Genomic DNA, 13,488 nt, shown 5'->3' with positions numbered 1-13,488 from the left:
ACCAGCGATAGGTACTTAAAATGCAGATAAGCTGGTGCAGGGTTGCATTTGATGCGAAGTTCCCAGGCATTGGAGGACACACCTCAATTTTTGGTCCCCTTACACATGGATTCACTGAGATGGGGGTGGGGGGCATTCTTGTGGAATCTTCCTGTATCTTTGAAGCAGATGACAGATGTTATGTCTTTGAGGACTTGAGGCTCCCATCGGCACAAGGGTGCATAGCTAGGACATGGCGGAACAAGCCACCTACTTTCAGCTGGGGGTGGGTGGACGCCTTGGTGGGGAGGAGGATGGGCCCAGAAAACTCCAGGGTGTTTTCTCATACCCAGAGAGGGGTGCTGGGAGAAGGCCCGCAGCGATCCCCTGCTCAGCATTCCCCGGGGGTCCTTTGCCCTCTGATGCACGGCCCCAGGCTTCAGAGCATGCCCACAACTCCAGAGTAGACCAGTGGGCTGCTAGAGTCAGTGCCCTGCACACCTGCTCTTCCCAAAGGGCTTGGAAACGAGGCAAAGTCGAAACCTTGGCTTTGCTTGGAAAATTGGCCCATTCGTCATGCCATCTGGGCCCCTTGCCCACCCACAGAGTGGGTACCTGTCCTTGCCCAATGAGGCGGGGGTCCTGCCACCAAGTCTGTGATTTCATGTCACACGTGATACAGAAGCCCATTCACATTGTAAAACCTGAAATGGTACAGCATGTAGCGGAAAGAGTGAAAGGACCCTTTCTACCTCCCAGGCATCCTGCCGCCCTCCCCGAGCCCACCGGCCGGTCTAGCAGTGGCCCCAGCTCACTCTCGGCATGTGTCCTTCCAGACCCTGTTCTCTGCACCAGCACACAAAGAAGTTCGTGCTCGTAGACACAGACTTGTCTCACTCACCACTGTCACCCCGGCCCAGCCTGGGGCCTGGCACTTCGTAGGCATGTGATAAGTATTTATCACATGTGTGGCTCTCCTTGTAGTTTTTGCATGAACGGGACCGTGTGCATCTTGGTCCACAGCTTGGTTTTTACAGTTAACAGTGGGGCTTTCCTGTGTTGGGAGACGTGGGTGGAACTCATCTGCATGTTGTTGCATTAAATGGACGTGCCCTGAGCACCATGCTCAGAGAAGGACCCTGGTAAGAACAGCAAGGCCGCTGGCTAAGGAGCCCAGGCTCAGCTCCCAGCCTAGGTTCAGCCCACCCAGCCCCATGAGGTGCCATCCAGGCCAACCAACCGTGTGCCCACTCCGTTTTTTCCATCCCTGTCTTAGCACATCAAAGAAGTTCCAGAAAAGACTTCCTGCCATTGGAATTCCTCACTCTTTTTATCTGTGTTGAGAAGACACACAGCTGTGTTCTCTCAAACTCCTACCATCCTTCACACTCAGAATATCTGTTTAGACATTCCCAATCCTCTGCCTGGCAGTTGTTTATTTTAAAACAGTACCAGAAATATGCTTGGTTCTTTGCCAGATCTCTCTCTCATAAAATACTGTGTCCCCTGTGTGAATCTGGTTCCTCAGAAGTGCAGAAGGGGGGACCTGCCTCACGAGAGTAAAGCCTCATCAGTCCCGTGGGTGACCCGTCAACTTTCACTTCAAAATCCTTGGCTTGAAGAAGAGATTTAAAATGTTTCATTCCTTTCCCATGTTCGTGGCTTCACCGGATGATCCTTGGGGACTGTTCGAAAAAGAGACCCTGGGGGACCAGAAGTGGAATTCTGACATGAGGAATGTCCTCAGGGAATGGAGTGCGATGTTGGTCGGCATCTCAAATAGTTGGTCTGCATTTTATTCCCAGGTGGGCCATTTTATGGTGACATCTCTTCTGGTACTTCTCCACCCACCTGCCCACCCCACCCCACCACCATGGAATCTCTAGTCCTGTGTTGGGGGCTCGGGTGGATTTTGCTTTTAAAGCTTCCAACCTCCTTTCTCAGTCAAGTCCTCCGGTAAGCACTTTTTGCTTCTATGTTTATATCTGCCCCACCTCGCCCCGTAAACTGCTTCTATTAAAAGAAACAGGAGACTGAGAGCTGGTGCAGAGGAAGAAATCACTTATTCCATAGGGTGGAAGGGAAGTTGTGTGTGGCTTTCAATAAATCTCTGGCCTATTCAGTGTCAGCCACTTGAGGAGGAAGGCCATTTCGGGGTGGTGCTCCAGGGTCTGAGAGAGCCGGGCCAGGGGCAAGAGAGCCTTTGGAACCTGGAATGCTGGCCCGGCCACTTGTGGTGGGCAGAGCTGTGTGTCCCAGGCCCCCACCCACCTCTGCAGGCCCCTGATACAGGGGCAAGAAGAGGTAGAGGGCAGGCGGTGTGCCCCTGAGACCAGCCACCGGCGGGTGGCCCTCCAGCCAGCTCTACTGCTTGCCCGCTAGGTGACTTTGTCATGACACCAAAGGTGAGCCTGAGGTTTCCTTCATCTGGAAAATGGAAATTGTCAGGAAGGTCCTCAGCACAGCGCCTGAAACACAGCAGGCCTCTGAGGCGTGTGAGCCCAAGTTTTATGACCAGAGCTGTGAAATGACCCGCCAGGCCTCTGGTGACTAAGCTGTGGCCCAGCTGCGGCCTGAGCTCCCCCTGCTGAAGCACCCCACCTGGCTTTGCGGGAAAGGGATGCCAGTGAAAGTCGTCCCAAGCAGGGGTGCCTGGGCACCCTGGGGGCACCTCCGAGCCACGTCCCTCTCAGCTGCCATGGGTTTGCCTGGTTGGCCTGCCACTCGCTGTGGGGCCTGCCTGGGCCTGATAGGCGGGAGCCTACCGTACTCGACTGGAAATCAGCTCTTCAAAACCTTGCTTAAGCCGTCCCCTGGCTTGCGGGCATTTCCAGAATTTCCTTGAAAGTTGATTTGCAAATAGAAATTTGAACATAATTGATTTCTATTTTCACCCCCAAAACTTGTGCCTTCCTTTCTTTTTTCTTCCTTTCTTCCTTTTGTTCTGGGCGCAGTGGTAAGAGTAGGGGCTCTAGAGTCAGAATCTGTCAGGGTTTGAGCACCGGGTCTGTCGTCTGTTAGCGCTCTAACCCAAGGCCAGTTCCTTAAACTCTGTGGACCTCCGCTTCCTCATTTGTAAACCAGGGCTATTGTGACAGTCACCTTACTTACCATACCAGGAAGCACCTGGTCCAGTGCCTGGTCCGGAGTGTCAATGCCCAGTGCATGGCAGCTGTCATCACTGCCCATAGAGCATGCCTTGATGGACACTCAAGTGACAGCCGGACCTGGTTGTCTCCTTCTCCTCTGCTTCTATGTCCATGCTGCTTGGCACCAAATAGCCACCCCATAAATCTCTGTTAAAGTAAGCTGACTTCTGCAGAAGTCAACATGAGCCAGGCATTCAGGGCTGGGCAGCAGCCCACCAGGCAGAAGACACAGCATGGCCAGGGAAGGGCAGGGCTCCCATGGGCCTGAGTGTTGTTGGACTCGAGTGGCGTGCCAGTGGGAGAGCAGAGAGTGGGGCGGGGGCTATGACAGGGGGCACCCTCGGAAGGAAGGAGAAGCTGTGCCTCGGGCAGAGGCGTGATGCGCTGGGATGTATGGGACAGACTGTGAGGTGGCGGGCCTGGAGGCAGGAACTTGGGGAGGCAGGCGGACAGGGGAGGAGCCTCCCATTGCACCTAGAGCAAGAGGATGATGGCAGCACACCCCGTGGGTAGAGGGGCCACGGGCCCTCCAGCCCTGTCGCAGAGGGAGGAGTGAGGGTGCGTGCCTTTGGATGACAGGCAGTCAGGTGCCCCCGGCCCACACAGAGCCATGGCTGTTGAGTTCTGTCTTCTTTTCTAACAGTGCCATTAGGACATAGGACTGACCCCACTCTTCAAAGTGATGCCCCAAGCACAGCCTTTTCTCTCGGGCACCTGCTGGCTCCGTAGGGCCCTTCTCAGCCTGTGTCCTAATGAACCACCTTGTAATGGGCCCTGCTGCTGTGTCACCCTTAGGTGACAGAAGATGCAGGCTCCAGGGGATCAAAGGGAAACTGAAAGGTGACATGAGTCAGAGGTTCCAGAGGCTTGACCCAGAAGGTCCATGCCAGTCCCCATCAGGCCTTGCCTGAGAAGTTTCCAGCGAGTGTGTGATTACAGTAAACAGTTTGAAGGGCCCCTATCCGATCCATAAAGGCCGGGCCTCATCTCCAGGTGCAGACTTTGTGGGAGGAGGCTGACTGTGCTCTTGTGGCTTAACGGGCCCTCCAGGCAGCAGCTGCTCAGCCAGGGGCCGCTGACTCCCCCAGGAGGCCTTGCCCTCTGAAGTTGGAGGCATTTGCAGGCACCACCTCCCCACCCCCAGGCCAAGTCTCGGTTGCCACAGCTGACCACACACATCAGGCATTTCCCTTCCTGAGAACTGACCTTGTACATCCCGTGTGCATCCGAGTTCTTTAGAAAGAATCCCTCCCCTTTCTCCATCTGGGGCCCCGCGTGCCTGCCTCGGGCCCCCACTGCCCAAATGTGCCTCCTCTCAATTCCTTACTGCCTCTGCCGTGGAGCTCATAATATAACTCAAATGTAAAAAATTAGCTTTGCATGGCTGCCATGAATTTTACATGAATCACATTTAAATCAATAAAGTCTGTAGAATGAATCAAGTTGTCCTTATTATGAAGAAGTGGGGGCCAGTCTGAAGGGGCCCGTGGGCCTTTAAACACAGCACCCCTTGTTAGGGGTGGAAAAAGTTGTCCACCGTGGATCTGCCACGGCAAAGCATGTAACCTTTCGCGGCTCTGGGCTCCCTCCGTCCCCGGGATGCCTTTGAAGTTTCTACTTTCTTCTTGGGAGGTGTGATCGAGCAGAACCAGAATGAAAGTCAGATTTTCCATGACTTGTTTCTTCTTTGAACGGTTGCTAATCTTTTTTTTTTTTTAGTTGGTAATCTTTTAAATGACATTCTGTTTCAAATGTGTGAGCTTGGGATCTTTGATGTAAATAGCAGGAAAAAGTGGGCGGTAATGTTATGGAACGTGGAAAGCTTGCCTTTTCTAGGCCACGCTTTAAGAGTGAAACCCAGTAAGAAGACAGGAAGGGCAGCAAGTAGAAGAAGGGGGAGCAGAGAATGCACAAGAAGGAGCAAGAAAAAAAGCCGCCATCAAGGCTGGAGGCTGTGTGGGCCCTGACCCCAGCCCGGCCACACCGTGTTTAGCCCTGGGTCCCCAGCTCTCCCCGCCTGCCCGACTTCACCTTGATCGGACCTGGCATCCTGTCCAACTGAGCTGTGCACCGGGCAGGACCTGGCTGTGGACCACGTGTGCAGGACGGTCGAGCAAGAAAGGAGCTTGAAGTGTAGCGGTGGTCTAAGACGGGCACCAAATGGGCCTGCACTCTCACAGTTATGGTTTTCATTAACTTCTAATGATGCAAATACCATACAAGTACATCGTCCTTCTAAGAAAGCAAAACTAGGTGATTCCTGCCCCCCACCCCCACTTCCCGAGGGATAACCAGGTGTTAGGTGTGTATCCTTCCAGACCCATCTTCCAAGAAGCACGTGGGGACCCATAGGAGAAACACAAGACCACAAAAGTTTAAAAACATTTATTTTTATTATAAAATTATTATCGGTTCACTGTAGAAAATTTCAGAACTAGAGATACCTTGTAATTGTCCCGTAATCCAAAGATAACACACGAGTCTGTTTTACATGAAAGCAGGTCATTCCACGCACACTGTGTAGGACCCGCGTTTTCCCCGCCAGGCGGAGGGGCACACCTTTCCGCTCCCTCAGCTGCTCTTCTCAGCTGTGCTTTTCAGTGTGGGCCCTTAGGTGGGTGGGGGTGGCACCCCCGTGAGTGTGTCCTCCCTACAAATGGTGGTGTCCCTTACTGACAGCCGATGCTTATTTTGAACTTGTGTACATGATACAAAGTTTCCTTTTAAAATCAAGTTAAAAGGGAGGGGCATGATTTAAGGAAAAGAGCAAGTAAAGTGGTACAGGCGGTACAACTAGGAAAAATCCTTAGGGTGGTAAAGAAATAAAACACTGTTTTAACAGCATTTTCCACAATTGTCTATGTAACACCCCATGGTGAGGGGCCTGCCAAGATTAAGTTTCCCTTAATCGGTGAGTTTTTTCCTACTTAAGCGCCCCCCCTCCCCCGTGCACACGTGCGTGCACACACACACACACACACACACACACACACACACAATGTCTGTCCGTCTCTCTCCCACCTCCCTTCCCCTCCTCCCTCCATCCCCTCCTCTCTCTCTCTAGTCTCCCCCATTTCTCCCCCCTCCCCCCTCTCTCTTTTTCTGCCCACTCCCTCCTCTCTCCCTCCCTCCCCCTCCTCTCTCTCTCTGAATATCCCTGTAGCTTAATCTGTGAGGCCACAGCATGCAATTCTAGAAGTGGACACATGGGTTCAAGGGCAAGCCCAGCTGGCAGCTTTTCTTTACCTGTTGCCAAGTTGCCCTCCAGGAAGGCTGTGGCCGTATGATCAGCGGGGTGAATAACCAGGAGCTATTCTCCTGATTTACATTCACAGCTGTAAGGATATTGCCTCATGTCACTCACCAGTTCCCTTATCTGGAAGATTTCATCAGTCTTCTCACCCCTGACAGATTTCGCGTTCTCACTGTGTTCTGGGGGCCTTTGTAAGTGCCTTTTAATATTTCCATTGTGTGTGTTAATCTTTAATTAGAATTTGATGTATCGGAAGTATTTTTAGAAGGCTTATTTAGCTCAATTAGTTTCATTCCCTGCCCTATTATTTTACGTCTTTCTTTACCTGAATCGTTAATGGCAGAGAGCGCTGACACACAGGACCGCGTTCAGGGCTGTTCGCATTAACTGCTGTAAGCAGTCCATCAGACCTGGCATGGTATGACGACAGCCTCCTGTATTTACCCGTGTTTTCTCAGCGAACCTCCCTGCACCTGAGAAGCTCACCAGCTTTCTGACCCCATTGGACATCTCTTTTGCATATGACCGTAAACATCTTGCCCTGCTGTCTCGGTGTCTGGGAATAAGATGAGGAAAAGGATTTTGTGTTTTGTTTTGACTTAGCAATGGGCCGCAAGTTCCTTGCGTTATAATAGTGGGAGCGTAAGCTTCTTCCTCAAGGCTGAGCTTCTTGTTGGTCAAGTGCGGTCTTAGCCAAGTCTGTCTCCCCAGCTGGACCAGGGGGGTGAGGAGGGGTGCCAGCCTCCTCAGGCAATGCGGGAAGGCCATGCTCTGCGGCTTTGCTGGGGAGTAGATTCCCAGTGCCCAGCTCATGCCCTATACCAGTGAAATCACACTGTCCAGGGTGGGAGCTGGCATCAGTGCTTTTACAAATCCCCAAGTGAGGGACGCCTGGGTGGCTCAGTTAGTTTAGCATCCAGCTGTTTATTTCAGCTCTGGTTGTGATCTCAGGGTTGTGAGATCGAGCCCCACATCTGACTCCCTGCTGGGTGGAGAGCCAGCTAAGGTTCTCTCTATTCCTCTCCCCCTCTCCTCTTTAAAGAAATCAGTAAAAATCCCCAAGTGCTTCCATATGCAACCAAGTTGGGGAGCCACTACTGTAGGGTGTAGCTGAGGCCTCTTAATGGTGACTAACAGGACGCTCAGTGTCCACCCTCAAGAAAACAGCCAGTTCCGGGAGATGGTGGAGTGTCAGAAGCCAAACCCTGCTCAGCCTCCTCTCTGTGGATGGGCCGGTGAGCCCCCGTGCTGGGAGGGTTGCCGGTGCATGCCAGGACACAAGACCCAGGGACAGTCAGCCTCTTGTTCGCAATTGCCACCAGGTGTCCCCATTCCGGCCTGTGTCGCTGCAGAGTCCCCTCTGTCTCCTCAGGGAGAATGGTCAGGCTCCTCAGTAAGTGCTCCAGAGAGCTGTGTGGGGACGCGTTCCTCCGTCAGACCTGCAGGGGCCATGGGGCCAGAGTGACACACAGGCACTAAGGCTCCCACACTGAGTGAGCCGAGAGCCAGGAGTGTACATGGCCAGAGCACCCCATTCTTTCTAGATCAGGGAGCACCCCCTGGCCCAGGGTCGTGCTGCCTCCTGTCACCAAGCTCTCCTGAGACAGGTCCTTCTCACACAGTGCTCCTAGCCAGAGTTGAAGTGGGGCCATTTCTTACAGCCCCACACAGTGCTTAGGGTTCCTCTTTCTCTTTGGTTTCTACTCCTGCATGTAGCTATCCCGATTTCAATGAACAAAAACAACATTAAGATGAAATAAAACTAAAACTCCTGTCCCTCAGCTGCGCTAGTCCCATTTAGATGCTCAGTAGTCCTCTGTGGCCAGCACAAAAACACCGAACATTTTCATTCTATTTTCATTTCATTGAAATAGCCACAGGTGGCTGCTGGCTCCCACGCCAGACAGCACAGATGCAGAGCGTTCCTGTCTTCTCTGGGGCAGCACTGCCAGGTGGGGCTCAGTTCCGGAAGCAGGAGAAGCATGGGTTTTGGAAGCTTTCCGAATCCTGTCTCCCGTGGTTTTAACCTTGATGAGACCTCAGTGCCATCATCTGTGACCTGGAGGCAGGTGACACAGTGATGCTGGTGGGAGCGGTGCCGTGTATTGGGCACTGACCCTCTCTCCGCTCGTTTGCTCCCTGGGGCCTGGGAGCTAAATGCTGTTAGCACCCTTGTTTACAGATGGGGAAGTGCAGGCCCAGAGCCTGGACCATGTGTAAGCTCCCAGCACAGGGCAGACAGTAGAAACAGTGGGGCTTGTGATTCATGAGGGGTTAGAGGCCTGGCTCTGGGAGCTGCCTCTGCACCCCCTGCCCAGCATCCCAGCACACCTCCGTGGCCTGGCCCTTCCTTCCCCTGCCCATTTTTACTTACTTACTAGAGGACAACCTGGCTTTTCTTTTTCTTCCATTGTGCCTAACAAATTTGGATCTCTGGCGTCCTAATTCTGAGAACGTGCTCTGTGCATAAAGCTCAGGAAGGCCCGGGGTTTTCAGCACCGGCCACGCTGTACCAAGGAGGGAGGTATGCCTCCCAGGAGCTGGGCTCTCTCGCCACCTTGTATCCCCTCCTGCCGTCTTGCCAAGATCTCTGTCTCTCTAACCTTTCCCTTTCCCCGGTGGCAGAGTTCCCCTGCCGAGAAATTGGCAAAGCAGCAGAAGGCAGTGATGTTCGCGCAGCCTGGTCAAAATAAGGTCTCGGCCGCTGTGTCGTAGCGCTGCCCGGAGGTCAAACTTGGTCTCCTCAGCCCGTCCTGAATCACGTAACTGAGTGTAGAGTGTGACCTGCAGAATCTTTTTTATACTATTGGGGGTTGGTTTCAAGTGTGTGGAGGAACTTGGACCTGACTCACTCTGGGCATTTCCTGCCTGGCGTCCCGGGAGTTGATCTGACTGAAAATCACAGCAGCACCACCTTGGGCAAGTCAGGAACCCCATCAGGGCCCTCTGTTCTCGTCTGTGAGCTGCAGGTAATAGTACCTTCTTCCTTGCATTGTCCTGACGGCTCAGCACAGAGCCAGGCACTTGTAAAACTGCTCGATAAACTGTAACCGTCATTACCTGAAATTAGTATAGGTATGCGTTTGTATGTGGAACCTTTGAGAAGTCTGTTTGCAGGATTTGCAAATGGAACTTTTGAAACCAGTCTTTAACTGCAGGATTTGCAAATGGACCTTTGAAAAGAGTTTCCATACAAGCAGGTTAAGCATTACCCTCCCAGTGTGTTAGCACAATTCCTAATAGATTTATTTTGGTTATTTGTTTGTGGTCTGTCTGCATCCACCAAGCTGCATAGGGCAGGGACCTTTTTTTTTTTTTTATTCACCCCTGCACCCTTAGTACCTGGGACTGTGCTTGGCACAAAGCACAGACCAGTAAATATTTGTTAAATTAATTTTTAAAAAATCATGATCGGGAAATGTTAATTTTTTTTATATCCTTAGTAAGCCCTTTTTTCATGTGTACTATAAGACCCAGACTGGCTCTTAATTATATACTTCCAATTAAAGACCTGAATTAAGTTTCAGTAAATAACCACAGGCAAAACCTTTCATTGCCATGACAACTCTCCTTTAGTTCCCATTTCCTGGACATCTGTTTACGCTACTTGGCATGACCTTAATAAACAGCCCTGTTGATGAGCCCATGGTCTCTGCAGCCTCACCACCCCCCCCACCAGCCACCACCAGTGCCCACTGCCTTGTTCCACATACCTCAGCTCCACCGAAGGACGGAAGTTCTCAAACTCACCGTGTTCTCATCTGTCTCTGATTCATGACACATGCCCTTCCGTCTGCCGACTCCACATCCTTCCAGAGTCTATAAGGACCCACTCCCCTTGAATGACTAAAGTAAGCTGACTGAATGGTTGAGTTCACTTTCTTATTTTGTTCTTCATGAATTTAATGGCATAGTTCATGTTCAAGTTCACTGTAAAAGAAGAAAACGGAGGGAAAAATAATTGAGATTCTTGATTCTTATTTGGCTTGAAACAGCTTAATAATGTAAAGATGTCCATCTGATTGGGTGCGTTGGATTATATGGAGTTAGGCTGATAAGACTTCGTTTCCTATCAACCGTATCACTTTAAATCATATGCCTTGGAAGTGTTGTTCTAGTGCCAAACGTTTACTGATACTCAGTTTGAGCACTAGAGATTAAAGACGTAAAGCAGGCAATTTGGTGTGTGAAGTATACAGCTTTTGTTTAAGCCCAAAGGTATGGCTTGTCTCCACCAGAGGTCTCCCATATTTTACTTTAATGTTTGAAGTATACTGAATTCCCACAAGCTAATTAAAAATCAGACTGCTATGCCGGTAAGCATTCACTCTGTGAACTAATTTCTGCCAAACGGCCATAAATGTGTCCCCTGGTATGAAATTTAGACCTTCTTTCCCATCAGAAAAGAGGCATGTGGTTTGGTCCCAACCTCTTCATTTGCGAGAGAAGGAAACTGAGGGCCCACCCCGAAAGGTCAATTGCCTCCACTAAGGCTCAGCAGCCTCCTAAGTGCCCAGCTGGGATTCTTCTCGCTCTCAGCCCGTGGTTCTCACCAAACCCTGCTTGCTCTTGCTGAGTTGGATTCAGAGCGATTCTATGATTGCTAAGTGCCAAGCACTCTTCTGGCACTTTATCAGTATCGCTTACTCCTCACGGCAGCCCCATTGGGAAAGTGCTGTTATCACCCCATCTGCTGGCTGGGATACCTGAGGACCAGAGGGTAGGTAGCAGGGTGCCAAGGTCCCTCACCCGTGCTTCTCACCAGGAGTCTGTGCCTCTCTGAGATGCTAAGAAGAAGCGTCTAGAGAAGGGACAGATGTAGAGGGAGGACCCAAGTGATACGCAAGGAAATGTGTGCCATTCCAACCAAAATAATGCAGAGTCTGGAAACCCCAAAGGATTAGTGGAAAATGGGAAGCCAGTCCCAGGCCAGGAAGGGTCAGAAAGTAGCAGAGGAGCTTGCAAGCCCTCCAGACAGCAGCCGTGGCTTGATTTGACCTGAAATGCCTGGCCAATTTCTGGGCTTCTTTCAGAATTCAGTTAAAATGTCACCTCCTGCAGGAAGCCTTCCCTGATGCCTGGGCTGTGTTGGTGCCCCTCTTCTGGTCTTCTGCAGCCTTTCTTCCCCTACCATGGCCTTTGTCAGATTATATGTAATTGTCACTTGCTTGGTCTCCCGCACTGAGGGGGCGCTCCCTCGGGGCAAGTCTCGCCCATCTCCGTGGCCCCCTTTGTCAAGCACAGGGTCTAGCATGGAGGAAAAGTGCCCCAGAAATGTTTGAATGAAAAGTCTGAGACAGTGAAGGGGAAAGTGGGTGTAAATGGTTCTGTCTACAAAGCCATTTTTTTCCTTCCACAACTGGCCTGGTTGGATCCAGGGTCTGAGTTGGATTTATCAAGAGAGAACATTCCCCACCTGAGAAGGGCCCTGAAGGTCAAGCTCAGAGCCATTGAGCAGAAGAGTTCCCTAAAGTCTAGCCAGCATCTGTGGGGGCACGGATGCCCCCCAGATGCCTTCTCTAGCAGTGTTAACAATATAACCCCACCCCAGGTTTTCATACTTGGGGAAAAGGTTCCAGCTCATGTTCTCTGCCGGGAGGACCCTCCCTTGCCTAAGGACGAAGAATCCACTGGGCCAGGAGCTGCACCCTTGTGCATTTGCCTGATGGAATATCAAGGGAAAGAGAAGATTTGGCCCACTCTTCAAGAACCCTCTATCTAGGGGGAGAAAGATACACCCACACAATGGTTCATAGAGAAAAATCACAAGACTTTTCTATACCTCATCTCCTTTGCTCCTCACAGGATCCCTGTGAAAGAAGTGGTGAGCCCGTTTTTCAGATGAGGAGGAAAATTGAGGCTCAGAAAGTCACCCAGAGCAGGTGTGTGTCTACCTCCCTCATCACTCCACAGGGATATATAGAACCCAGTGCCTGGCACCTCGTAGCCACCAGGCAAATACTGGGTGAAGAGGCCGGTGGGGGAAACAGCAGAAGGAAGGGAAAGGCAGAGCCTTGATTCGAGCCCAGGTCAACGTGACCACATCCTGTGGAGGGGCCAAGAGCAGAGAAATCATGGCCGGAGCGGGGGGCGGGGGGGCACATGGGCTCCTTCATCAGCTGTCAGGCCACTGAGTAGCAGGAAGGAGGGAGCCATACTGAAAGTCGAAAGTCAATTCTGTGTTAGTCTATCTTGCCTTGCATAGTGAAGAGCTTCGATATTCAAATCTTTTCTTGGAAATCTCAAGTATTCCATTCGGCTGCCTCAGAGTTAGCTAACTTTATTTACTCATGCTAAACAGGGCCGTTTTCAGAGAGGAAATTATGCAATGTGCTATGCAAATGTGGCATTCTGGGGAGAGCGGGTGTAGAGATAAGTGTGGCCACCAAGACATTATAAAGATCAGATCACTGTGCCTCTGGGGGCAGCCTGCGTGTCACTCGATAAGAGGATATGCCATATGCTCTACTTGGAATTGCGGCTCATTGGGATTCTGTTTCTGGTAATTACGTTTTCACCAAGTTGCCTGTCTGTGAACTTAGTTTAGTACAAAGAAGGAACAGGGAATAAAGCTTGGACAAGTGTCAAGAAAGTTCCCATGTGGACTGAAGCAATCGCTGGGAGCTGCCCCACACACTTCTAGATGGGAGGGGACAAGAAACATCAAATTCTCACTCTTTGTTCTCCCACGAACAAAGTCTCTTAAAATTCTCAAAGGGTGGGGAGATGACATGGGTTTTCTTGGCCACTTTGTGAAAATAGGTCACATTATTTTACTAGACATCGCATGTGCTTTTCAAGCAAGAGAAAGGAAGTAACCATGGAAAACCCCTCTTCTGGAAGCAGATGGAGCTAAGCCCACCCCCAGCATTGTTCCTAGTCTGTGGGCACCTGAGACAGAGGGCTGGCCTCCCCAAGCCGTAGGCTTCCCTGTCTGAAAACAACACCAGTACCTTCCCTCCAGTTGGTCATTGACAATCCCCAAGAGGCTGACCCTTCATTGATTGAATAATTGCCAGATGAACACATGACAGACTTACCCCCCGCCCATACCAACAAAGTCAGCACCGATGTAGCGTCTTTGGTGGCCCTGGAATCCACAGGGTG

General features: G+C 51.2%; 1 protein-coding gene across 8 annotated transcripts in view; it reads left to right on the top strand.

The window, feature by feature from the left end:
• Window positions 1-13,488, top strand: part of CLEC16A (C-type lectin domain containing 16A) — a 201,455-nt gene that overhangs the window by 121,358 nt on the left and 66,609 nt on the right. The gene's annotated exons all lie outside the window — the stretch shown is intronic.

Source organism: Ursus americanus, chromosome 2 (assembly GCF_024610735.1).
Source record: "Ursus americanus isolate L20-20 chromosome 2, mUrsAme1.1.p, whole genome shotgun sequence".
NCBI lineage: Eukaryota > Metazoa > Chordata > Mammalia > Carnivora > Ursidae > Ursus > Ursus americanus.
The sequence above is the reverse complement of the archived record's forward strand: the minus strand, read 5'-3'. Positions and strand labels throughout refer to the sequence as shown.